The sequence below is a fragment of the Ochotona curzoniae genome, unplaced genomic scaffold (assembly GCF_017591425.1).
Source record: "Ochotona curzoniae isolate NIBS_2020 unplaced genomic scaffold, NIBS_Ocur_1.0 scaffold_4763, whole genome shotgun sequence".
Lineage (NCBI taxonomy): Eukaryota > Metazoa > Chordata > Mammalia > Lagomorpha > Ochotonidae > Ochotona > Ochotona curzoniae.
The window spans coordinates 9,345,325-9,372,907 of NW_024467123.1; the positions used below are offsets into that span (position 1 = coordinate 9,345,325).

General features: G+C 42.2%; 1 protein-coding gene, 1 non-coding gene and 1 pseudogene across 4 annotated transcripts in view; 2 read left to right on the forward strand and 1 right to left on the reverse strand.

Moving 5' to 3' along the window:
• The window catches only part of LOC121149809, a 39,966-nt pseudogene extending 18,072 nt beyond the window's left edge, over positions 1 to 21,894 (forward strand).
• CPEB3 (cytoplasmic polyadenylation element binding protein 3) overlaps positions 1 to 27,583 on the forward strand; it is a 218,268-nt gene that overhangs the window by 17,989 nt on the left and 172,696 nt on the right. The window lies entirely within an intron of this gene.
• On the reverse strand, positions 11,060 to 11,198 carry LOC121149880. The gene has a single exon (XR_005882869.1). It is a non-coding gene; the product is annotated as a small nucleolar RNA SNORA8 (small nucleolar RNA).

A 27,583-nucleotide genomic window follows, 5' to 3' on the forward strand; every position in this document is an offset into this window, starting at 1 on the left:
AGACTGCACCCATGGATGGAGGGACGCTCTTTTGTGTCTTTCCGTAACCACCCCCTGCACAATTCTGACTTTCAAATCAGTTGATCTTAAAACATAAGATAGGGGGATCTTCAACAGCAGAGTTGAATGGATGAAAGAAAAATTCCTCCATACATTTATTTATTGAAAGATTTGTTTATTTACTTAAATAAACATTTACTTAAAAAAAAACAGGGATATTACATTCATTGGGTCATTCTCCAGATAGCTGTGGTTAGTCTAGGCTAGACCCTGCTGAAGCCAGGAACCTGCAGTGATCCAGGTGGATGGTAGGGTCTCAGAAAATTGAGCTACCATATGCTGCATTTTCAGGAGCATTGGGGAGCTGGATCAGGAGTGGAACTGCCAGGACTCAAAGTAGAACTTATATATGGGATGCTGGGATTGCAAGTAGCAGTTTAATGTGCTGCACCACAACACCAACCCCTTAAATTTATTATTATTATTATTTATTTTTTTAGTTAAATGACATGGTATTGAGTGACCAATATGTTAGAAAATGCAAGTTCTTAACCACATCTTGTGATTACTTCATTGACATTTCAATTTTAGTTTATACACAGCTGGCTGCTACACACCTTAAAATGGCTATAGGGTACTATTCAACTGTCTCGTGTCTATTTTCCTTTTTGTATCTAGTAGTTTATAGTGTTGAAACATAATTTTTACTGAACCTGGTGGATTTTGGGATAGTCCTTGTTGGCTTATAACTCTAACAAGGCATATGTCAACAGTTAAGGCGCAGAACAGTTTTAGGAGGGGTGTGCAGAGAAATCTTCAATACCCTAGCGAGGAGTAACTTATGTTCATGTTCTACCTGGTAAGGTATATGTGAGTCTAGGCTAACTGTTTCCTGTCTGGTACTAAGCTTTCCTTGTAGTTTTCTGTCTGTATAATCTGATTTTTTTTTTTTTTTTGGAGGAGGGAGCTTCGGAGTAACCCTGATGGTCATTGCAGGAGAGGGTAGCGATCCAAAGTTGGAACTAAGTAAGGACCAGAGAAAGCTCCTCTCCCGATTCCCGAAGGAAGTGTACTGATCGTCTGTTTCTGCGGGCTGCTCAGGGCTCCTAGCTGTTGTTCTGATGACCTTGGATCCTGCGAGGAAGGATTTGGGCTTCTTCCATCCCATGTGGTAGATCCAAGTGGGAGTGGATGACCTCACAGTTCTCGGCCTCCAAAGGCAATCCAATTCCCCGTGTCTCCTTGGCAGTTGGGATATAGTCCTTGGTGCCCATGCTGATAGTCCTTGGTTATTTTTATTATTTTTTTAAGATTTATCTATTTTTATTGGAAAGGCAGTTTTACAGAAAGAAGGAGACAGGGAGAGATCTGCCATCTGCTGGTTCACTCTCCAAATGGCTGTAATGGCCAGAGCTGATATAAAGCCATCAACCAGGCACTTTATCTGTGTTTTCCATGTGGGTGCAGGGTCCCAAGGCTTTGAGCCATCCTCTATTCCCTTTCCAGGATATAAGCAGGAAGCTGAATGGAAAGTGGAGGAACTGAGATATGAACTAGCTCCCATATGGGATCCCAAAACTTGCAAGGGGTTGACTAGCCAATTGAGTCATTGCACCAGGTCCTAAATTTATTTTTAAATTGAGTGGCAGAGAGAAAGAGAAGGAAAACTCAAAGTTCCTATTTGCTGGTTCACTCCCCAGTTGCCTGCAATAGCTGGAGCTGTGATGGGGTAGAAGCTGGGAACCAGGAACTCAATTCAGATCTTTGTGTGGGTTGCAAGAACCCAATTCCTTGACCCAACATCACTCCCTTCTAGGGTCTGCATTAGCAGAAGTCTGAACTTAGAACTAAGGTGGATATAGCATTTACATATTGTGATGTGAGATGTGGTATCTTGTGGTTTAATTACTAGGCTAAATGCCTGCCCTCCTTATATTTAAAGACAGGTTTTTGTTTTTTTGTTTTTGCAAATCACTTGGTTAGATCAAAAGGAAAAAAAAAAAAAAAAACGTTTGGCCCTGTGTTGTGGCATAGTGAGTGAAGCTGCTAGTGGCAGCCCATATGAGTGTCTTTTGAGTTCCAGCTGATCTTCCAATCCAAGTTCCTGGTAATATGCCTGGGAAGGCAGCAAAAGATGGCCCAAGTGTTTGGAACCCTGCAGTCATGTGGGAGATGAAGATGCAGGTCTGCGCTTTGGTCCGACTTAATCTTGACTACTGTAACCATCTGGGGAATGAATAGGCAATGTAGGATTCTCTCTTTTTTCCTTGCCATCCCCAATCCCCACCCCATCCGTCTCTCCATGACTGTCTAATTCTGCATTTCACATAATCAAATACATTTTTTTTAACAAAGAAAAAGAAAGAAACCAAAGGGAGAAAAAGAGGAAAAAAAAATACTTAAGAATGATGAAACCCCTTAATATCATTCAATGAACAAACAGTTGCACTATGATCCTAATTGATTCTAATTGAAGAAGAGTCACAGAACACCTATTCAATACATAATTACTGAAAATGGTGCAAAGATCTTGTGCCGTAGCCTAGTGGCTAAAGTCCTCGCCCTACATGTGCCAGGATCCATTATAGGTGCCAGTTCATATCCTGACAGATCCACTTCCCATCCAGCTCCCTGCTTGTGGCCTGGGAAAGCAGTCAAGGACGGCCCAAAGCCTTGGAACCTACACCGGTGAGGGAGATTTATAAGAAGCTCCTGGCTTCTGGCTTCAGATTGGCTTAGCACACTGGCAGTTGCGGCCACTTGGGGAGTGAACCAGACATGGAAGATCCTTCTCTCTGTTCTTCTCTCTATAAATCTGACTTTCCAACTAAAAAAAAATACATCTTAAAAATTTTTTTAAGAAAAATCAAAACAACAAAGCAAAAGGTCCAAATATCAAGGTCTGGGAAACTCAAAGGGATCCTAGTAGGCTGAACCAAATGATTTTTGGGGTGTATTTTAGTCAAATTATCAAAAATACAAAGCAAAGAGAGAATTTTTAAAACAGCAAAAGAAAAGCATCAGATTACTAACAAGGAGGGAAAGATAATGGAAGACTGCTTGGCGGAAACTTATAGGGTAAGAGAGATTGGGATGAAATATTCAAAGACTTGTATGATAAAACTGCCATTTAGAAAAGCCATTCCTGCAATGCTCCCCTTCTTAAATGAAGTAAAGACTGCTTGTGATGAAGGAATTAATAGTCACCCGTCTGACCCTTCACTGGAAGGAAAGGAGGGGCTGGGGTTGTGGTGCAGTAGGTTAGTTTGCCTTTTCTGATACCATCATCCCCTGAAAGAGCACAGGTTTTAGTTCCAGCTGTTTTACTTGCAGCTGGGTTTCCTGCTATCGTGCCTGAGAAGGCAGCAGAAGATAGCCCAAGTGCTTTGGCCACCAACAGCCATATGGCAGACCAAGATAGAGTTCCTGTTTTCAGCCTGACCCAGGCTGGCTGGGTGTGGCTATTAGTGCTGGCTATTAGTGTCCGTCTGGGGGAGTGAACCAGTGGCTAGAATATTTCACGGTTTTTCTGTATCTAAAATAATAAAAATATATATTTTTAAAAATATTTATTTATTTTTATTGGAAAGTCATATATACAGAGAGGAGGAGAGACAGGAAGTTCTTCGTCTGTTGATTCACTCCCCCAAGTGACCGCAACAGTTGGAGCTGAGCTTATTAGGAGTCAGGAGCTTCCTCCAGGTCTCCCATGTGGGTGCAGGGTCCCAAGGCTTTGGGCTATTTTCAGCTGCTTTCCCAGACCACAAGCAGGGAGCTGGATGGGGAACCAGGGCTGCCGGGATTAGAACCAGCACCCATATGGGATGCCAGCACATGCAAAGTGAGGACGTTAGCCACAAGGCCTCCGCCCTAGGCCCAAAATATATACATTTTTAAAAGAAAAAATATATAAGAGAAATGATCAGATGAAGCCAGCGTTATGGTCAGTGGGTCAGCTGCTGCCTGCAACACTTTTATCCTGCGTCAGAATTCTGGTTTTGAGTACTAGCTGCTCCACTTTCAACTCAGTTTCCTGATGATGTGCATGGAAAACAGTAGATGATGGCCCAAGTAATTGGATCCCCTTCCATTCACGTAGGAGAGACTTGAATAGAATTCTTGGTTTCTGACTATGGCCTGAGCCAGCCTTAGGTGTTTGGCTGTCTGGAGACTAAGCCAGTGGATAAAAGATCCTTTCCTCCCTCTCTTCTTCTTCTTCCTCTTTTTTTTTTTTTAAGATTTATTTATTTATTGGAAAGTCAGATATACAGAGAAGAGGAGAGACAGAGAGGAAGATCTTCCGTCCGATGATTCACTCCCCAAGTGACCACTTATGGCCGAAGCTGTGCCAATCAGAAACCAGGAGCCTGGAGCTCTTTCAGGTCTCCTCCCATGCAGGTGCAGGGTCCCAAAGCCTTGGGCTGTTCTCAACTGCTTTCCCAGGCCACAAGCAGGAAGCTGGATGGGAAGTGGAGCTGCGGGGATTAGAACCAGCGCCCATATGGGATCCCAGCACGTTTAGGGCGAGGACTTTAGCTGCTAGGCCACCATGCCGGCCCCCCCCCCTTCTTCTTGAGTTGCCCACATCTTTCTGCCACCTGCACCTATCCCTCTCTGATGTTACACTTTGCAAATGAACAAATCACTTTTGAAAAACAAGAGAATAATGTAACCAATGTAATTAGAATACACATCTACATAGTATAACTAGATTTACAAAGTAGAGAAGTTCAATAACTTAAAACAATTTTTTGTTGTATATTTTGATTTTTATATCAATTATAAATTAATGTGTATAATTTATATAATGTGTAACTATATATAATATATAATTTACATAATTAATATATATAAATTAGGACTATAGCTCTATAATGTTTTATCATTGTCATGATATGTTTATGTCTCTTATTTCATAGCTGAGGAAATTGAAACCTGGAAAAATGTAATATCAAGTAAATGGAATAACTGATATGGAAATCCAGTTATGTATAACTTCAGGGGAAATCAATGTATGACTATATAAATAATTAAATAGCAGTGTAAAAAGTGAGTTCTTGAAATATCAGTGAGTGCTACCAATGATTAAATTTCTTAAGTTTTTAATTTTTTTTTATTGGAAAGGCAAATTCATAGAGAGAAGGAGAGACAGAGGAAGATCTTCTGTCTTCTAGATCACTCCCCAAGTGGCCTCAGTGGCTGGAGCTGAGCCGATCCGAAGCTGGAGCCAGGGTCTCCCATGCAGGTGCAGGGTCCCAAGGCTTTGGACTGTCCTCTACTGCTTTCCCAGGCCACAAGCAGGCAGCTGAAAGGGAAATGGACTAGCCAGAACATAAACTGCCACTTAAATGGGATCCCAGTGCATGCAAGGTGGGCATTTAGTCTTTGAGCTATTGCACTGGGCCCATCAATGATTAATTTTAAAAGAATTTTGCAGATAAGTTCCCCTGAAGCTCAGAGAAAGAAAAGTAATTTCTGTATGTTGGAGTGATTGAGGCAGGCTTCTGGGTGGAGTAGAGGTGTGAACTGGACCTTAAAGAACAAATATATGGATATGCAAATAGAAAGAGTGTCATTGTTCCTGGATATTTGGTTAAGATGAGAAACTTCTTGCTATGACCCAGATTTCCATTTGAGAGGAAGAAATAGGCCTCCCCTTAACCTTTCCTCCTGCCAGGAACAGGCAAAGATTAGGAAGTAATTTTTGCAATTATATAGGTGTGAAGTGAAATTTTATTGTTATTGTCACATTTTTATTTTATAACCTGTGTGTTTTAAGTCTTTGGTAAGATGATTGGGCAGTGGCAAAAGTATACATAATGAACAGATACAGCAAAACACGTCTTTTGGGGAGAATGGATATTTATTTAGCATTATGAGTTTTCCTTTAGTTAGGAAGTTTTAGGACTTTAGGTGGCATTGTTAACATAATCCTGAAAGGCATGATCCTGGGCACCATAATCCTGAGTATTAAAATCCTGAAACATCAAAATCCCTGAAAGTCTAAAAAAAAATCTAAAATCCTGAAAAATTACAATCTCAAAAGGTTTAAACCCCTGATGTTAAAATTCTGAAAGCCAAAAATCCCCTAAATCACACTTCCCACGGAAAGGAAAGAAAAAAAAGTTATATAAGAGATTTAGAAGGCCAGATACTGGGGAGGAGGTTGGCTGTATTGCATCATTTGTCTGTATTGGCAGTCCTTTAGGCTGGTAAAATTACAAGAGTGTTTTTACTAAATTAAAGCTGTGGCATGATGGAACAGCAAGTAAAACTGCTGTCTGTGACTCAGCATCCAATGTGGACGCTGGTTCTAGTCCCGGCTGCTCCACTTTTGATCTAGCTGCGTGCCAGTGCCTGGGAAAAGCAGCAGAAGATGCCCCCCAAGATCAGCTCCTGCTCATCCACCTGGGGGACCTGGCATCAGCATAGCTCAGCTCAAGCCGTTGATGTCAACTTCCATCAGCAGATGGAAGGAAGAGTTCTCTCCCTCTCTCTCCTCCTCTATCTGTGACTCTTTGAATCAATGCACGCATCTTATCAACAGCTAATTAAATCAAAGCAATGTGTGCCTGAAGAAGCCAGTGGAGTTACTGACTGGTTTGAGAATAGGTACGTATTGGCAGGATAGGGAGACACTGTAATGAGGTTGTTGTTCAGTTATCAGCATGTTTCTGCTAGATCTGTGCCCTGGATGAAACTATTTGAATAATTAGCACAAGGTGTGCATTGAGTATCTCCCTATTCCACGCAGTAAAAACTTGGCTGAAATTGGAGACTGGAGACATTTTAAGCTTGAGGAGATGGAGACAGGGACCAGAATTGGTGGTAGTGACAGAAGATGATAAATGGGTCTTCTTTTTATTGTTTCACAGAAGGAAGTTTAGGATATGGTAAGGGAGCAGAAGGAGTCAGAAATGAGTTAACGTTTCATCATCAGCTGTATAAAGGTATACAATTGAAATGACAACTGAATAACTTTTCAGGCAGTATTTAAAAAGATGTTTTTCCCAATGTTCCAGTACTTATTTTTATAAAAAGTAATGTACACCCATGGTAAAATATGTACTATAATCAAAATACTAATTAACATTATACTAACTTTTGTATACTAAAATTTACTATAGAATTTTAATATAGGGCCCAGCGCAGTAACCTAGGTGCTAAAATCCTTGCCTTGCGTGTGCCAGGATCCCATATGGGTGCTGGTTCTAATACCAACAGCTCCGCTTCCCATCCAGCTCCCTGTTTGTGCCCTGGGAAAGCAGTCAAGGACAGCCCAAAACCTTGGGTTCTGCACCCATGTGGGAGACCTGGAAGAAGCTCTGGGCTCCAGGCTTTGAATTGGCTCAGCTTCAGCTGTTGTGGCCAGTTGGAGAGTGAACCATCAGATGGAAGATCTTCCTCTCTGTCTTTCCTCCTCTCTGTATATCTGACTTTCCAATAAATAAATAGGAATAAATCTTAGAAAGAGAATTTTATACTATATACCATTGTGAACACTAAATAATAAAAATAACTGTATGAAAAATACTTGCATTATTTGTGGTGGATACCATTACTCCACTGCAGTTCCTTTTCCATGGCTGACATACTTACCCTTCACTGGATGAATTTCTTTTAAGATTTAATTAATTTATTTGAAAGAGAGAGAATGAGAGTCAGAGTCAGAGAATCTTTCTCTGCTGGTTTACTCCCCAAATGGCTGTAATTGCTGAAACTGGGCAGGCCCTAAGCCAGGAACCAGGAGCTCAGTCTCCTCCCAGTTCTCCACAGGGGATGAGGGTGAAAGTGCTTGAGCCATCCTTCTCTGCCTTCCCAGGGACATTAGCAGGGAGCTAGATCAAAATTACAGCAATTGTCTGCACTGGCTCAATTGGCTAATCTGTCACCTCCAAGTGCCGGGATTCCTGTCAGTTCATGTCCCAGCTGCTCCACTTCCCTGCTTATGGCCTAGAAAAGCAGTGGAGGGTGCCCCTAAAGCCTTGGGATGCTACACCCACGTGGGAGACCTGGAAGAAGCTCCTGGCTTCAGATCGGCTCAGCTGTGACCGTGATAGCCATTTGGGGAGTGCACCAATGGATGGAAGATCTTTCTCTGTCTCTCCTTCTCTCTGTAAATCTGCCTTTCCAATAAAGATAAATAAATCTAAAAAAAAAAAAAAAGAAGTAGAGCAATTGCTACTCAAACTAGTACCCCTGTGGGATGCTGTGTAGCATGCAAGCATCACAGGCAGTAGCTCTACCTGCTTTGCTACAGTGCTGGACCCTTGTTGAGAATTTTAGATGTTGATGTCAGGAAGCTTGCCACCTCCCCTCCCAGGCATTGCTTGGGATGTGGAAAACAGCTTCATCCAAGATTATACTTGCAGTTCACAGTAACCCGTATGTGGTGCTGAGACCCAGCTTCCTTGACTCATTTGGGAGGAAAACTGACAGTTTCAGAGCTGCACAGGAGAGCTTAGCTGCATCCACATTAGGCATTGATGTCTCCTTCCAGCTGTTTTGTCTTTTCTTGGGAAGTGTGTTTGTCAGCTGGTTGCCGTTTTACCAGTAAAGCGCTTCACATGTAAGTACTGGTCTCAGAGTGTTTGTAAGTAACCCAGGCAATGAAACTTTCTATTTAATGTCCTCACCCCTAAAAGTTTTCATTATTAGAATCTCCAGTGTGTATCTGTTAGTTTTGTATTTTTCTAAAGTTTTGACAAATGTACCCAAAAGAAAGGAAAAGAAAAAATGCTCAAATTAAATGTATGCTTTATGCATTTTCAAGAACACGTGACATCATTGTTTATCAAAGCACAAGGAAGTGAGTTTTGAAAATGTGAGACCCACCTCTGCTTACAGCTACTTCAGAATGAAAACTGTGAGATAGAGGAATGCACGGGGAACTGTTAAGTTTCTCAGATTTTAAAGAGGACATAGTGAGTTATTGTCTGTACTGTACTTTGAAGTTAGAGGACCATTTTTGAGTAGACTCTATGTTGTTAGGTAAAGGGAAAATAGTGAATATCAAGAACTAAGCAGGAAAACTGAATTACTTCATTAACATCACAGAATATGAAATGATTTCCTGAGTCAAAAACACTGTAAGAAAAATATCACAATATTGCTTAAAACTCAACTGTAGCAATACTGGTTGCAATTAGATCTAAGTTCTCTATACTATCTTCTAATTTTGCTTTAGTTGTTTTTAAATTTTTTAGTTGTTAGAGAGAGCATGCTCCCATCTGTTGTTCTACTTTGCAATGGCTGAAGCTGGGCAGAGAGCTAGGAACTCAATCCTGGTCTCGGGTGGATGGCAAGAACTCTACTTGCATCCCTGTTACTGCGATTAGGGCACTGCATTGGCAGGAAGCTGGAGTCCGGAGCTGGAACTGGAAGTTGACCCCAGGCTCTCTGATGGGTGCTGTAGGTCTCATGACTGGCATCCTAGCCATGGAACCAAATGTGAATCCCTTCTTTTGATTTGAAAGTGAAATTTCAAGACTCCTTCCATGATTAAAAAAAAAATTTTTTTTAATTAATTTATTTAACAGTCAAAGTTTCAGAGACAAGGAAAGAGATCTTCCATCTGCTGATTTACTCCCGAAAGGATTGCAAAAGCCGGGCTGGGCCCATCTCAAGCCAGGAGACTAAACCTTCATTAGGGCTTCCATGTGGGTACAGGGGTCCGAGGACTTGGCCCATTCACCACTGCTTTTCCTAGGTGTTATCAGGAAACTGGATTGAGGAAAAGCCAGGACATGAACTGGCTGTCATATGAAATACAACATCACAGGCAGTAGCTTAACATGCAGTGCCGCATGGGCTCCAAGAACGTCTCCATGATTTCTCTTACCAATGATAAATGTAGTTTTTACTGAAGGACTTCATTCACTTTCTATTCAGTTTTTTTCTTCTCTTTCACCATCACCCTGATCTTGTCTCACTTGAATAATACAATAACTTGCCTCCGAATCTTCTCTTTGGTTGCACTCCTCACTGCGGTCTTTATAAAGAGCCAAACTGATTTCTTTTCTTTTTTTTTTTTTTTAAGATTTATTTATTTTTATTGAAAAGTTAGATATACAGTGAGGAGGAGGGATGATCTTCCATCTGATGATTCACTCCCCAAGCAGCTGCAACAGCCAGAGCTGAGCTGATTTGAAGCTAGGGCCAGGAGCTTCTTCTGGGTCTCCGACACAGGTGCAGGGTTCCAATGCCTTGGGCCGTCCTCTACTGCTTTCCCAGGCCACAGGCAGGTAGCTGGATGGGAAGTGGAGCTGCTGGGATTAGAACCAGCACCCATATGGGATCCTGGCACATGCAAGGCGAGGACTTAAGCTGCTAGGCCATTTTTTTTTTTTTTACATTTCTAAAGATTGGTAAAACAACAACAGAGAGAATGAAAACGTAAAATATGCAACTGAGAAACCTTCAGTGACTTGGAAAGCTTAAAATATGTACTATGTGGTTTCATGAAAGATTTCCAACTTCAAGTCTTGAAGCTCTGTTGGGCTTCCACATTAGCTCTTCCCTTTGCCTTCACTTGGACAGTTCCTTTACTTTTATGTGTTACTCATCAAGGAGACCTTTAATAGCTGTGTAATATAGATGCCCAAGCAGACTCTCTCTTGGTTACGTCATCCTTTTATTCTTTTTGTATTGACATCTGATGTTTTCTGTTTTTGTCTTTTTTTTTTCCTACACTCCAGTGTAAAGTTTATTTTTTATGCTGTGTAATAAGGTAAAATTATTTAAAGCTAACGAATTTTTAGTTAAGGAGTCCCCCAGGTTGCAATTCCTTCCAGTGTACATTCTCTTCATTTACTTCCATCTTCAACCTTTTGAAAACTCATTCTTCATTCATGGTTTTCTTCAATCCTTATTCCTTACTGTTAATCTTCTCTTGTCAAAACACCTCCTAGAATCTCTGGTAAACAATTTTAAGCAATGTCCTCAGGTCTTTAGAGACAGTGGGCTCCCCTGATTCTTAAGGTCAAACATCCTAGAAAAAGAAAAGCATTATTTACTACTGAGGAACAAACTGAACTTTTCATTAAAAAAAAAAAGGTAGTAATGTATCAATAGTATTATCGGGATTCTCATGCACAAAACCAAGAAAACCAATGATGCCAGATACTGGTTTTCTGTTGCACTGTCCTTTGAACATTCCAGCAGGAATGAACTGCTGCATTCAGATACTACACAGTGCAATATTTTTGTCTTTAAAGGCCCTCTTCTCAAGTAGAGAGATCTTCATCTTTTGTGTTCTCTTGCTCACATATGTAGATGGCAGGGAGAAGGAACAGGGAGTTTCAGGAGACTGTTGCATACTCTGTGCTTTGTAAATGTGTTGAATAGATGAATTTATGAATTATCTGCATATGAAGCTTAGGATTCCTGCTTTACTTTTTGTTCTCTTTGGAAGACCTCAGTGTAAACTGCAATGCTTTCAGAAAGGAACCCCTTAGAACAGATATGCTTTTCTTTTCTTCCTCTTTTCCCTGGTAGAGGTTTGGGATGAAGTGTGATGTTTCAAAGGGCTGCCTTAAGGGCTTCTATTTAAGGAAAGCAAAACAAAACAACAACAAAACCCTTTTCTTCCTTTTTAGTTTTTGAGAGAGGAATTTTTGGAAGCTTAAGACTGAGGTCTCTGACTGTAAGAGCCTTTGGGCTTTTGGGTGAAGAGTTATGGAATGCTAAGAGGACAGGCCTGGCCTGAAAAAAGCTGAGAAAAACCTGAGTAGGGAGGGCTTGATTGAAGTGACTGGGGCTTAGGAAAATGTAAAGGTCTAAGAAGCACAGATCTTGAATTTTTTTGAATTCTGATATTTTAGATTGTCAGACCATGTGATTTAGGTTTCACTTTAAAGAAGAAAAATTCAATCATTTGAAAGTCAGAGTTAGAGTGGGAGAGACAACTTCTATTCACTAATTTGCTCCCCAAAAGGTCACAAATGCCAAGGCTGGATAGGGCTGAAGCCAGGAGCCAGGAACTCCAACTGGGTGTCTCCCAAGTGGGAACACAGGCTCCAGGATTTGGGCCATCTTCTCCTTTCTCAGGTGCATTAGCAGGATCTGTATGGAAAGTGGAGCAGCTGGAGCTAGAACCAGTGTTCATATGGGATGTTGGCATTGGAAGCGGCCACTTAAACCCACTGTGTTTTACAGTGCTGACCCTGGCTTTGGGTTTAGCAAAACTACAGTCACTTAAAGAAGGAGCATCTAAAACCAGAAGCCTGATTGTAAAGGCAATGAGTAGTTAAGGGATTTGAGGTAACCTTAATGCTTTGGAATCCAAATAGACCTGAACTTATTTACCTACTAGTTATGTCACCTGGAACAGATTATCAGTTCTAAGCCTGTACTTTCTTAACTCAAAAATGAGAAGAATGATAGTTTTAATATAATTTTGAGATTGTTAGGATTAATTGATTAGGCATGCAGAATTCTTTCTAATTGCCTGAAAGATCAGAGTGCTGGTTAGTGTACACATCATCACTAGATGGTGAAATTTTCTTAATGCACAAAATATGAAGACTAATAAATAAAAAACACTGTATCCTGAAACAGGTAAGAGTATGTGTCCCATTGTTACATTTCTTCTACAGGATGGAATCATAACTTAGGGGAAGGAAGATTTAGAGATAAGAAATAGTAAGATGATCAGTCCTTAAGGAAAGGCTTAGCAACTCATTTGGCTCTTGATACTAAATGGAAAGGAGACAGGGAAATCTTGAATGTAGAATTTCAATACTAGCCTGTCTTTGTGTCAGTATTAGTTTTGGATTTCATGCATTGACCTTTATAGCTCTATAGTTTCTTAAAAGTACTTTCCTATTCTCTAATATAATTCTGGATATTTAGGTAGAGCAGAAGTTAGTAATAGCTCCATTTTATTCCAGAGAAGACAAAGATTCATATATTGAGAGCATGGGTTTTAGAGCCATACTGCCTAGGTTTGAATCTGGCTTCCCTATTTTCCAAGATTGAATATAACTTAGGAGAGGTTACTTTTTTTTATGGGGGAAATACATTGAGGGGAGGGAATTTGGGGAAAAGGTTAGGAAAGTCCCAGAGCCTATGAAATTGTATCATAAAAGTAACAATAAGAGTCCAGCTCGATAGTGTAGCAGTTAAAGTCCTCCCCCAAGTCCTCCTCCTCCTGGCCTTGAACACAAGGGGATCCCACATGGGTGGTGGTGGATCCCATGTGGGCCCTGGTTCTAATCCTGGCAGCTCCACTTCCCATCCAGCTCTCTGCTTGTGGCCTGGGAATGCAGTTGAGGATGGCCCAAAGCTTTGGGATCCTGCACCTGTGTGGGAGACCTGGAAGAAGCTCCTGGCTCCTGGCTTTGGATCGGCACGGCTCCAGCTGTTGTGGCTGCTTGGGGAGTGAGTCATCGGACAGAAGATCTTCCTCTCTGCCTCTCCTCTTCTCTGACTTTCCAATAAAAATCAATAAATCTTTTTAAAAAGTAACAATAAAATAAAAGGAAAAAAAAGATTTACTTATTTTTATTGGAAAGGCAGATTTACAGAGAGGAGAGACAGAAATATATCTTCCATCCGTTGGATCAGTCCCCAAATGGCCGTGATGGCTGGAGCTGAACTGATCCAAAGCCAGAAGCCAGGAGCCTCCCCTGAGTCTTCCACATGGGTGCATGATCCTAAGGCTTTGGACCATCTTCCACTGCTTTCCCATGCCACAAACAGGGAGCTGGATGGGAAGTGAGCATCCAGGACACGAATCGGAATCCATATATGGGATGCTGGCATTTACAGGTAGAGGTTTAGTTAGCTGAAACACTGTATCAGCCCCAGAACAAGTTGCTTTAATCTCAGTGTCTTCAGTTGTGAATTGAGGGTAATGAAGGATGTTCCTCAGTACTGAATAAAATTATTTATCATTTAATATAATACATGTTACAGCAGATAGTATGAGCTCAATAAAAATTGTTGTCACAGCCAGAGAGCCAATAAGTATTAGTACTAGTATTTGTATTGATATAATTAGAATTTTTTTTAAAAAAAGATACAGTGCCTTCATGCAAAGTACAAAATAAAAAGATATGGGTAATTAAGTATGTGCATATATTCTCATAGATGAACTATGTGGTGGAGACTACATACCTGGAATAAAGATGTGATGCAATATTTGTCTCTACTCCCAAATAAATATTGGACTCCCAATGAAACATTTGTATATACCTTTAGAAAATGACTCTAGGTTTTCAACCTTTGCCTCTACCTTCCATGCCATAATACATTCAAGTAGCAAAAAGTTAAACTTGTAACTATTACTAAGGGATTATACTACTGTGATAATTTGGGGGAAAATGGTGTGGAAGATGGGGATGGAGGAACCCCATACCCATAGAACTATATTATGGAGAATAATTATATTATTATTATTAATCTATTTATTTATTTACTTATTTCACTTGAAAGAGTTACACACAGAAAGAGGAAGAGACAGAAAGAGAACTTTTTGCACTGGTTCACACCAGGATCTTCTTTTGGGTCTCCCATATGGGTGCAGGGTGCAAAGTCTTGGGCCATCCATCTCTGCTTTCCCAGGCCATTATCAGGGAGCTGGACTGGAAGTGGAGCAGCCAGAACATGGACAACCCTTTGGGATGATGGCACCACCACAGATGGGGTTTAACTTGCTACGCTACCATGCTGGCCCTTGTAATTAGATTTTGTATTCCATTTCCTTTCCACTTATCACTTTGCATAATAAAGACAATGACCTTATATATTGTTATGATGTCATGATGGTGACATCAAAATTAGCAAATTAGCATTAGACCAAGTGGTCTAATTTGTTTTTCCGAGAATGATAGGATATCCATCTAAAGGATCCCTCTTGGGAGGCAAGTATATCTATTTCTTTTATTTTTAAAAGATTTATCTGTTTGAAAGACAGAGTTAGAGAGAGGGTGTGTTGGAAGGATAAACAGAGAGAGAGAGAGATCTCATCCACTGGTTGGCTCCCAAATGGCTACAGCAAGGCTGAAGCCAGAAAGCTGGAGATGCTTGCAGGTCTCCCACATAGGTGCAGGGGCTTAAGCCCTTGAAACTTTCTCCATTACTTTCCCTGGTATATCAGCAAGGAACTGGATCAGAAGTGGGGCAGCTGGGTTTCAAACTGCTGTCCACATGAGATGCTGGCACTGTAGGCGTCCCAACCTGCTACACCACAACATCAGCCCTGCTATTCTCAGCTTCTTCGAGAAGGTAACAGCTATGACTTTAGAACAGAACTACGCTAAAATCCTGTGTTTGGAAGAGGGTGTTGAGAATACCAGTATGCAACACAAGACAGAGATAGTCTTCTTAAAACTGCACTTTTGGAAACATTTAGTATACCTGGTTGAAAAAGCATGCTAAAGCATTTCTAATGAGTTAGAAAATTTGAATCCATCTAGTCTTGGATTCACTACTTGGTAAACTCTCTTATCTCTGAGTCTGGGTTTCCACAGTTGTGGCTGTTGGGGATTCCAGCAGTCATCTTTTGTGCTGTCACCTGTTCATATGATTCCTGTTGAATTTCAGAAAAAGCCTCCCTTTCTCCAAGCAAGCACAGCTCTCCACTGCTTCAGGAGTTTAGTGAGAAGAACATGAACTAGATTTCAGTGTCCACTAGTCTCTCTGACTACCCTGCTGGTACACTGAGTGATGTGTGTAGATGAAGATGACTTCTGTACTAGCTATTCATGGCACAGAGCTTTCACATCAAGTGCGATAATAAAGGTGGATTTGGGTAAAATCTGATCCCCTGTGACTTTTAGTCCTTCATACTACACAGACACTGTTAGATCTTAGACACTAGGATCCAAAGGCTACCCGAGTACTGGCTATTGCTCTTCATTCTGGCGACCCCATGACTCATCAGTCCATTCAGAACCCATTAACTACTGGCTGCTAAAGGTCATGGTAAAAAAAGGTTTTTCCCTTTGTCTCAGGCCTGTACTAGCCTTGCTCTCTAGCCAGTTCTCTTGATGAGTCATCTTTCTGAAGACAGTCATGCGATTTTAGTCTACTCTAGCTCTTGCCTGTCAGTGGAATTTGGAATTCTTTGGCTAGAGCTTATCTCTTGTTTTCAGGCAAAGGTTATCTCATAAAAGCTTTGCGTCAGTAAGAGAAAGACAAGTTGCTGAATCACAGTTTCTCCTCTTTCCATACTTTGGAAGTTCAGGCTCTCTCTCCTAGGATGTATGGATTAAGTAGGGTACGAAGACTTGTTTGTGTGAGTTACTAGCCAAAAGATGACTGTACATCAGTAGCTGATGCAGTGGCTCATCAGGCTAATCCTCTGCCTATGTGACTGGTGTCCTGTTTGGGCCCTGATTCATATCCCGGCTTCTCTACATATCCATTTCCCTGCTAATGGCATGGGAAAGCAGTGGAGGAGTGCCCTGGTCCTTGCGTCCCTACACCTGGAAGAAGCTTCTGGCTCCCAGTTTTGGACCAACAATGATAATTATCCTCTAGATTTATTGTATGTTTTAATTTAATTAATACATGAAAAGGCTTAGCCTTGTTTCTAGCACTGCGTAACATGCTCCATAAATGTTGGCTGCTGTTATTACTAAGCTCTATGCAAGATACTCTTCCAAGTCTAAAGAAAAAAATAAAAGTTGCAATGTCTTCTATCAGTTAGCTTAGAGTTCTAGCTGGGGAGTTAACATACTTTTACCATAAAATGTAAGTGCAAATCAAAAGCAATAGATATATGGGATAGATAGATGCTAAAATATTAGGACATAGGGTTTGTGTCAGGCTCTCAAGAAGGAGAGATTTAGATAAACAAGGAATTTGGAGGACATTCCGTATGGGATTTGAAACGTCACCAAGATTCCAGACTGTGAGTAGACCAGTTTGCCTGAAGAAGTGGGATAATGCAGCCTTAGAATTTAGGTTGGGATTGGATGGGGTAACTCTAAATGCTAGAGTTTAACTGTTTGTATCGTGTACTGTAGATAATGATGAATGATGTGATGAAGCTTGTAGATGGAAATGCTCATCAGACAATTGGAAAGCTCTTGGGAAAAATGTGTAAAGCCATGACTAAAACTGTGGGGGATAGAAGCTGAAAGTGAAAACTGATGATACTTCTAAGACCTGTTACTTGAGTTTTGCTTCTTGGTTCCAGGACCAGGAAGGCAACTTTTAGACATTTTTTAAAAGAATTATTTATTTTTATTAGAAAGTCAGATATACAGAGAGAGAAGAGACTGAGAGGAAGATCTTTGATCTGATGATTCACTCCCCAGGTGACCACGATGACCGTTGCTATGCCAATCCAAAGCCAGGAGCCAGGAACTTCTTGCAGATCTCCCATGCAGGTACAGGGTTCTAAGGCTTTAGGTCGTCCTCAACTTTTTTCCCAGGCCACAAGCAGGGAGCTGGATAGGAAATGGAGCTGCCGGTATTAGAATCGGCGCCCAAGGGGTTCCTGGTTCATTCAAGGCAAGGACTTCAGCCACTAGGCCACCATGCCAGGCATATATATATATATATGTATGTATATATATATTTTTTTTTAATGTGAAACTGTCAGGGGATTTGAAAAATGGCTTAAAAGGTAAATGGGTAGGGTTTGCCTTTCTAAAGTTTGGGAAATAATACATTGGCCTTCAGAATAATGATTTCATTATAATAGCTGAAAATTTAGGATACTTTCAAGGGATAATGCAATGGCTCATATAAATCTTAATTATATTTTCTAAATTTATTCTTTATTTTCTCCAATCTCCAGAGGATTATTATGAGTTACCATGATAAGAATAGGAAATTTTTAAAATTTATTTTTATTGGAAAAGCAGCCTTACAGAGAGAAGGAGAGACAGAGAGAAAGATCTTCCATCTGCTGCTTCACTCCCCAAATGGCCTAACAGCTGGAGCTGAGCAGATTCAAAGCTAGCTAACCAAGTCTGTTAGGCAGGTGCAGGCTCCCAAGCCTTTGGGCCAGCCTCCACTGCTTTCCCAGGCCAAAGCAGGGAGCTGGGGAGGAAGTGGAGCAGCGGTGACACAAATTGGCATCCATATGGAATGTCACACGTGGAGGTGGAGGATTAGCCATTGAGCTATTGCACCGACCCTTAGAGTAGGAAAATTAATATTTAACCAAAGGGGGAGATTATGCTATGTAGTACAAAGGTCTGTACAGGACATTTAGCGGAAGTTGTTTAAGATGTCTCTTGAGATGCCTGCATCTCATGTCAGGGTGCCTGGTTGGAGTCCCAGTGCTACTTGCTAAAGTATATCCTAGGAAGCTCCTGGATTTAACCTGGCCCAATCCTGGCTATTGTAGGCATTTGAAGAATGAACAATCAATAGACGATCTCTCAGTCTGTCTCCCTGCCTTTCAAAAAAAATTTTTTAATGGTCTGTTAAAGATAGGACATTGAGGCTGCATTGTGGTATAGTGAGTTAAACTGCCACTCATGATACCAGTATCCCATCTCAGAGTGCAAGTTCATCTAGCTTCCTGCTAACATACCTAGAAAGACAGCAGATAGTGGCCGTGTGCTTGTGTTCCTGAACCTATATGGCAGACCCAGATAGAGTTCCTTGGCTGCTGGCTTTGATCTGGCCCAAACCTGGCAGTTGGGACCATCTAAGGAATGAACTAAGGGATGAAAGACTCTTACATGCTGCCTTTAAAAAAAAAATTTAGGTCCCGGCGTGATGGTGCAATGGTTAAGGTCCTCACCTCGAACACGCCCGGGATCCCATATGGGCACCGGTTCTAATCCTGGTGGCCCCGCTTCCCATCCAGCTCCCTGCCTGTGGCCCGGGAAAGCAGTAGAGGACTGCCCAAAGCTTTGGGACCCTGCACCCGCGTGGGAGACCCGGAAGAGGCTCCTGGCTTCGGATTGGCATAGCATCTGCTGTTGTGCTCACTTGGGGAGTGAATCACCGGATGGAAGATCTTCCTTTCTGTCTCTCCTCTTTGTATATCTGCCTTTCCAATAAAAATAAAATAAATCTTAAAAAAATTAAGGATTTATTTATTTAAAGGCAAAGATCAGAGACAGCAAGCAAGTGAGCAAGCCTCCATATTCTGGTTCACTTTGCAAATGGTTGCAACATCTAGAGCTCAGGTGGTCTGAAGCCAGAATTTGGCATAAGTTATACATTTATAATGCATAAAACTTTTTATGTAGAAGTATCTATTTAGTATTTTCATACCAAAGCTGAATACAAATACATGAAAAATATATATATATATAATATTAGTTTTCATTATAAAATTACAATTAAAGTCTGGAAACAGAACATAGATGAATTCAGGTTTTTTTTCCTCCTATGATATGTAAGTATATATGGAATATACACACATGCATTCATTTATATGCATAATTGTTAAAGTTTTAAAAAATTATTTTGTAGGCATAGTTACTCTAAGGAGATATGGATAGACACAAATAGAGAGAGAAAGAGAGAGATCTTCCATCTGTCGGCTCATTCCCCAAATGGTTGCAATAGCCAGGACTGAGCTGATCTGAAGCCAGGAACCAGGAGGAGTCTCCCACATGGGTGCAGGGGCCCAAGGACTTGACCAATCTTCCATTGCCTTTTCAGGCCATTAGCTGGGAGCTGCATTATAAGTGGAGAAACCAGGACGCAAATCAGCCCCCATCTGGGATGCTGACACCACAGGTAGAAGCTTAGCCTACTGTGCCGTGGTGGCAGACCCTTTATATGTATAAATTTTAGAAGATATGTATTTATTGGAAAGGCAGAGTTACAGGAGAGAGGGAAAGAGAAAGAAAGAGAAAGAGAAATCTCTCCCAATTGCTGTTTCATTCCCCCAAAGGGCTGTAATGGCCAGAACTGTTCTTAAGTCGGGGCCCAGGGCTTCTTCCAAGTCTCCCACAGTCCATGTAGGCTGCCAAACATTTGGACTGTTCTTGGCCATTTTTCAAGGCGCATTGCAGGGAGCTGTATTGAAAATGGAGCAGCCAAGGTCTCAAACTGGTGCCCACATGTGATGGCGATATTGCAGGTGGTGGTTTAAACTGCTGTACTATAACACTGGTATCTTATATGTCATGATTTGAAAAAGTCTGTCCAAACTTAAGCCATTTGTGTATTAATTTTTTTCTACCTCAATACCACAGAAAGTTATGATAAAGAGTGACAAATATATGAGGCTGCAGAAAGGGACTTAATCTCCTATATGGCATATCAAAAGAGCAGTAGATATGTCATCACAATAGGAACACTGCTATTCTTTGTTTTATAACAGTACCCATCCATTGTTTTCACATATTAAGTTCATTTCTGGTGCCATATAAGCTGTTGCAAACTTTCTTAAACAATTTGTTTGAATGTTTAAATGGTGCTATGCCTTTCAATCCAGTAATTTCTATAGAAATATGGCTCACTTGAACAATCTGTTTAAACAAGAGTAAAAACTTGGAAACATTCTATAATAGCAGAAAGGATAAATTAATTTTATTGAATTGCATGAAATCCATTCGTTAAACATTTTGCATGCCATCATTATGTAAAGTGTTTTTAAAATGTATTTACTAGTAAGAAAATTTCTTTTCTGGTGTTAACTTACAGAAGTGCTCTTATCCTCTGTAAGTTGAGGCAAAATCTCACATTTGACTTGGTCAACAAATGCTTTTTGGACATCTCTGTATCAGGCGAGTGCCTGGGTTATAAAAAAGAATTAAATTCCAATGCTGGAATTACTCTAGGAAAGGTAGGTATGTTTTAAAAAAAATCATTAACGGTAAAGTATGGAGACTTTGATACTGAAGATATATGTGTATTACAGAAGTGCCTGAAGGAGGGTATGACAAATTCTGCTCATGTGGTTAGGGAAAGTGTGAAAGAAACTGAGCTGAGTTCTAACTGATGAATAGAAATAGGTTATGAAGAGATAAAAAGTTGATTGCAGTGCATTGAGCTCCATAGAGACAGCACTGAAGCAAATGAGTTCTGGATAGGCACTGGGCGGCTCTGTGCCTTGCGGAGGAAAAATAACTAACCATGCAAAAGGAGATCCTGAGGAACTGAGAGGCAAAATGCCATCAGATGCATTGTTAGTGTAAACTGCCTGGAGGAACACCAGAAGCAGCACCCAGATGCTTCCATCAACTTGTCAGAGTTTTCTAGGAAGTGCTCGAAGAAGTGGATTACATGGCAAAGGCAGAGAAGGCTCATAATGCAGGAGAGATGAAAACCTATATCCCTCCTAAAAGGGGAGACAGAAAAGAAGTTCAAGGATCCCAGTGTATGCAAGAGGCCTCCTTTGGGCTTTTTCTTGTTCTGTTGTGAGTACCATTTATAAATCAGAGGGGAGCATCCTGACCTCTCCACTGGTGACATTGAAAAGAAACTGGGACAGATGTGGAATAACATTGCTGCCAATGACAAGCAGCCTTACATGAAGAAGGCTACCAACCCGAAGAAGTACAAAAAGAGGGCCAGCGCTGTGGCCTAGTGGCTAAAGTCCTCGCCTCGAACACGCCAGGATCCCATATGGACACCGTTTCTAATCCCGGCAGCTCTGATTCCCATCCAGCTCCCTGCCTGTGGCCTGGGAAAGCAGTGGAGGACGGCCCAAAGCCTTGGGACCCTGCACTGCATGGGAGACCTGGGAGAATTTCCTGGCTCCTGGCTCCAGATCGGCACAGCACTGGCCGTTGCGCTCACTTGGGGAGTGAATCATCGGACGGAAGAGCTTCTTCTATGTCCCCTCCTCTCCTTATATCCGATTTTGTAATAAAATTGAATAAATCTTAAATAAAATTTTAAAAAAGAAGTACAATAAGGATATTTTGCATACTGAGCTAAAGGAAAACCCGATGCAGCCAAAAAGGGAGTTGTCAAGGCTGAAAAGAGCAAGAAAAGAAGGAAGATGAAGATGATGATGAATAAGTTGGTTCTGGCAGTTTTTTTTTTCTTGTCTATAAAGCATTTGACACCTCCCCGCCCCCCCTCCCCCAGGACACAACTCACTCCTTTTAAACAAAAACATGTAAGGCTGTTTTTGAACTGTACAGTGTCTTTTTTTGTATAGTGAATACACTACTGAATGTGTCTGAGAAAACCCTGTCTTGGTAATATTTTCAATAGCCACTAACCTTGCCAGGGACAATATGGGGGTTGTAAATGGGCATGGAAATTTAAAGCAGGTTCTTGTTGGTGCACAGCACAAAGTAGTTCTATATTTCAGTTGTCTTTGATGCATCTTATATGAAATAATTGTTCTTTTAACTAAATTCCACTCTGTAATTGCCAAAAAAAAAAGTTGCAGTTTTGACATTATGAATACTGCTAAGTAAATACAATTTTTTATTAGGAAAAAAAGGAGAAAGATATATAGGCTGAAGGAAATATTTGCACAGGAGTGTGATGGCAAAATAATAGAGTCCTCCAGGGATCTTCTACGGACTTAGTGTGTCTGGGGAAAAGAATTACAGGCAGAAGAGTTAAATTTATTTTTTATCCTCTCTGCATTGCAAAAGTCATGAAATCGTTTTAGAAAAAGTATAACATAACAAGACTGTGTTTTAGTGGTTACTAGCGATAGTATGAAAGCCACAGAGCTGCTGCAGTTCAAGTGTGGTAGTACACTGCTTCTGAATGAAGACAAAGGGATGTCAAACAGAGATTTAGGAAACAGAATTAACATGTGTTAGTGACCAATTAGACCTGTCCGTCAAGATGAGGGGGGGAGTCCAAACTCCTGACTTGAATGCCTGCATGGTGGCATCATTAAATGGAGAAAAGTCAACTGAGAATAAAGATGCCAGCGTATTTATGGGAGAAAATTCTGTAGATCGTTCGAAAGAGAAAACCTTCAGTAGTGGTTTCCAGATGAGCAGAAAGGTTTGATCTGGAAATCTAGGTAGTGTAAGCTCCGTGAACATACATAGCATTGTCTACAGAGAATGTATAGGATTAGCAATCCTACAGGAAGCTGTATTTAACAGCCAGGAGATTAGGAAGAAACATTAAGAGATAAGTGAAAATCTGGGAGAACAATGTCTTATAAGAAAATGGAATAATGGTTATTGGTTTTCTACCACTGTGTAATAAATCACTATAAAGTTAATGGCCTAAACAATACTTCATTATTAACTTACAGTTCTCTAGGTGTAACATGGCTAGGTTCTTTTTTCAGGGTATTGGTAGAAATCAAGGTGGATGCCGACGGTTCTGGTCGAGATACTTGGGAAAAGCCTTATTTTAAGCTGAAGCTTGTAGTAGGACTGCAGTTTGTAGAACTGACGTTCCTGTTAGCTTCTACTTGGGAATCTTGGGTGGGCCTGAGCAGTGAGGGAAGGGAAATATGATATTTATTCTTTCCATGAATGTTTTACAAAGAGATAAATTAAAAAGTATCAGTTCATCATTAGTGACTTTAATATGGTCAGTAGTAAGTACAATTTTATTGGGCCTGCTGTAGTAGCCTAGTGGCCAAAGTCCTAGCCTCACATGTGCCAGGATCTCATATAGACGCCGGTTCTAATCCTGGCAGCCCCACTTCCCATTCAGCTCCCTGCTTGTGGCCTGAAAGAGCAGTCAAGGATGGCCCAAAGTTTTGAGACCCTGCACCCATGTGGGAGACTCAGAAGAGGCTCCTGGCTCCTGGCTTCAGATCAGCTCAGCTCTGGCCATTGCAGCCATTTAGGGAGTGAATTAGTAGACGGAAGATCTTCCTCTCTGTCTCTCCTCCTCTCTGTATGTCTGACTTTTCAATAAAAAAAAATCTTTAAAAAAACAATTTTATTGAGATTATTAAAATAGAAGCTACACTGTAGTAAATTTGGGAAGGGGTTGCAGTTAGCTGGACAAGTAAAGCTAGGATAGACAGCCTGTCTGGAATGAGAAGGAAACAATTAGGAATAATTATATAAATTTAGGAGAGTAGAAAGAGCGGGTCTGGATCACACATATAGAAATAATTGTGGGCCAGTAAGGGGATGCAGCTACCTCTGAGACTGGAGGAAAAGAGGTGTAAGAGTGGATACAGTTAAGTTTGTAAGTTGGTGAGTAAGTGGGAAACTGAAGACATGACTGCCTAATAGCATACAGTTTATTTGCAAGTTATAAAAAAGATTGAGGAAAAGGAAAGTGAAATTAAAATTGCTTATTCAATGACTTCCCCAACTGCCTAGATTGCCTTGTACCTATACAAGGGTTACACTGCAGGAAGGAAAGTAGCCAGTAGCTGGTGTTATTCTGAGCCTGGTTAATGCCAGATTTGTATTAATTATACAAGTATGCAGCATTGTTCCTGTTGCTGCTGCTGCTTTTTTTTTTTTTTTTTTTTAAAGATCAGTAGGGAAGGAGAGAGCTCCAGGCCAGGACGTGCCACCTGGGTGCATTTGCCCCAGGGAAAAGGGTCTGGGAACTGATTGGAGTCAGAGTGACTGAGGGTGTGTTTGACAGGAAAGGGATGACTTCTGGTGTCCTCCATGGGCTGGGTCACTGCACTCACAGGTGAGGGAACTGATTTGTGGAGGTGGTGATCTGGAGGGCATGTCTGGATCAGGCCAGGGCACCAATCCACATGGGAGACCTGGGCTGGACTAAATCACATCATCTACTGGCCCCTGGTACATGCAAAAGCTGGGGGACTGCCTGGCTGAGCTAGGCCACAGTAGTTGCCAGGGGCAACTGTGTCAGAACAGGGGTGGGCTATGTCAGGCTGGACTGCAACATCCACCAGAATAGAACTGGTGGCAGATTCTGCAGGCGACTTTTGCTCTCTCCTCTGTGAGATTGCAGCACCTGCCCCTTTGCACAGAAAACTGGGAGTGGTGACAGGCTGGGCCAGGCTGGACCACAGAACTCATCTGACAGGAACCTACCTGACATTCCTGGGAGGCTGGCACTGGGAGAAGGCCTGGCCAGGATTAAGCACCTGCCAGAACATGCAAGGCCTGGGACTGGGGCAGGCCATGCCAACCATTGCCACTGTCCCCTGTGACCTGCGTAAGGTCTGGGGCTGGAAGCATACCAGGTGGGGGATCTTGGGAAACTCCCCTGCTGGGCCATAGCTCCTGCTGGGAAACATAAGAACCAAAGCTGGGGACAGGCCAGTCTAGGCAGTTCTGTAGCATTCACCAGTGTTTGTGTGGCCCAGGTCAGGGGACAGACCAGGCTGGACCAGGTTTTAGCACTTGCTGACATGCATGAGAGCCAGGACAGGATGAGAGCCATGCCTGGCTGGGCTGCACTACAACACCTACCACTGAAAGCTGAGACTGCAGATGGGCCATTCCAGGCTGAGTTGAAGTACCTGCCAGCACATGCAAGAACAGGGGCTGGGAACTGGCCTGGTAGGGGTACTCTGGGGATTCCACTCCTGGGCTGCAGATCCCACCAGAGAATGTAAGAGCCATGGCTGAGGGTAGACCAGGCTGGGCAAGGCTACAGCACCTATGAGCATGTGTGTGGGCTGGGCCTGGGGGGTGGATCAGACTAGGCTAAGCTCCAGCATCTGCTGGTACTTGTGAAGGCCAGAATGGATGTGGGTCAGGCAGGGCTAGGCTGTAGCACCATTGGTGACAGCTAGACCTCACTTACTCCCAGTCCTGGCATATGCCAGGGAGTGGTGCGGCCTAGCCCAGCTGGCCCACATTTGTTTTGGCTGTCATATACAACAGCAAGAGGAGCAGCCTGGCTCATCCTGGCCTGTCCCCAGGCTGGCCCACCCCCAGACCCAGGTCTCACGCTCACCCATGGAAGTGGCAGCTCATCAGGGGAGTCCTTGAAGTTCCCCTACCAGAATGCTTCCAGCCATGGATTTGAGCCTGCCAGGGGGTACTGTGGTCCATCCTAACATGACTTACACTAAATCCTGGCATTTGCCAGCTATTGCTACAGCCTGGCTCAGTCCAGCCCACCCCCAGTCCTAGCTATAGTTAGTGCCTACAATAGCCTAGCTTAGCCTAGCCTACCATCAGCCCTCATGAGAATGCAGTCCAATCTAGCCTAGCCTGTATTCTATCCTGGCTCTCATGCCAGTTTGCGCCTTGGCTTGACCCTGCCCATCCCAACCCCAAACCCAGCTCACATATATGCCAATGGGTGCTGCAGTTCAGCCTGGTCTAGCCTACTCCTAGTTGTGGCTCTCATACTCAGTGAGAGTTGTGCCTACCTGGGAGTTCCCCAAGCTCCCCTACCAGACCTGCCCCCAGCAACAGATCTCATATGTGCTGTCAAGTGTAGCTACCCAGAATGACATGGCCAGTCTCTACTCCTAGGACTCAACAATGGGTACTGCAGACTAGCCTGGTGGACACTCCCCAGCTAGGTGAGTGTGAGAACTAGGACTGGGAGGTGGGTCAGGTTGGATGAAATGCTGTCACCCCTCAGCATACATGTGGGCTGGATCTGGGGGCAGGTCAGGCTAAACTAAGCCGCAGTACCCATGGGTGTGCAAAAGAGTTGGATGGTATGTGGATGGGGCCAGACTAGGCCACAGCAGAGGCTAATATGCACAAAACTGGGGCTGGGGCTGGAGTGGGCCTGGTGAGGATGATTGGGTACTAGGCTATGACACCTACTGGTATGCCTAAGAATCAGGTTTGTGGCAGGTGATTAGGCTGGGCCACAACATCCATCAGTTCATGTGACATATGGGACTGAGGTAGAACTGACCAGGGAGCCTGCATCCACTGATATGTGCATTGGCTGGTGGGGGTGACAGACCATACCTGACCCTGCACTGGCTATTGCACATAAGAGACAAATCTGAGGTCACACTAGTCAAGGTTTGGACTGCTGGACTTGGACCCTCAACATAGGGAAAATCACAGGATGTGTTGTCCAGCCTTGGAGTGCATGTATGGGGACTGGGCCTCCTCGGTTGCTGATGCCTGTGCAGTGAACAGCATGTCCAGAGGCACACAGGGGACATGATGGTCAGCTCCTCTAGGCCAGCAGGGTACTGATGTAGTTTGGCAGCAAGGAGTGGCTGTCTGCCCCTTGTTTCCTATGGCCACAGGAGAACAAAAACGAAAACTGAAATATTTGTCCTACCTTCCTTCCTCCATACCTGAGTCTCTGCACCCTAGTCAGAGGCCCGCATGGGCATGCTTCCCTCTCAGTTGTGTAAATAATATTAAAAAAAAAAAAAAAAAAAACGTTATTGAGGGGCCTGGCGCTGTGGCAGTTTATAATTATGTATTCTGTTAAACTGTGGAAGTATAACTTCACATAGAAAAGTACACAAGTTATCTGATTTGCAAACTGCATATATCTGTGCAATAGCATCACTGATGGCTCTTTTATGTCCCCTGCCAATCATTATGTTCTTGCAAGGGTAACTACTATGTTGACTTCTGGTGCCATAAATAAGTTTTATTAGAATTTTACTTAGATGTAATTGTATCATATACTTTTTGTGTCAGACTTCTGTTGCTCTGCATTGTAGTCATGCAGTTCATCTATTTTCTGTAGGCTTGGTCCCTACTCATTGTCTTTGATATTAAGTGATATGAATCTCCTACAAAGTCACTTGCCCATTTTATTGTAGTCAGTTTTTTGAGCTTTTCCAGCATTGGGCTCCTATGAATATTGCTGTTTTGAACATGTGTTTTGATTATGTTTG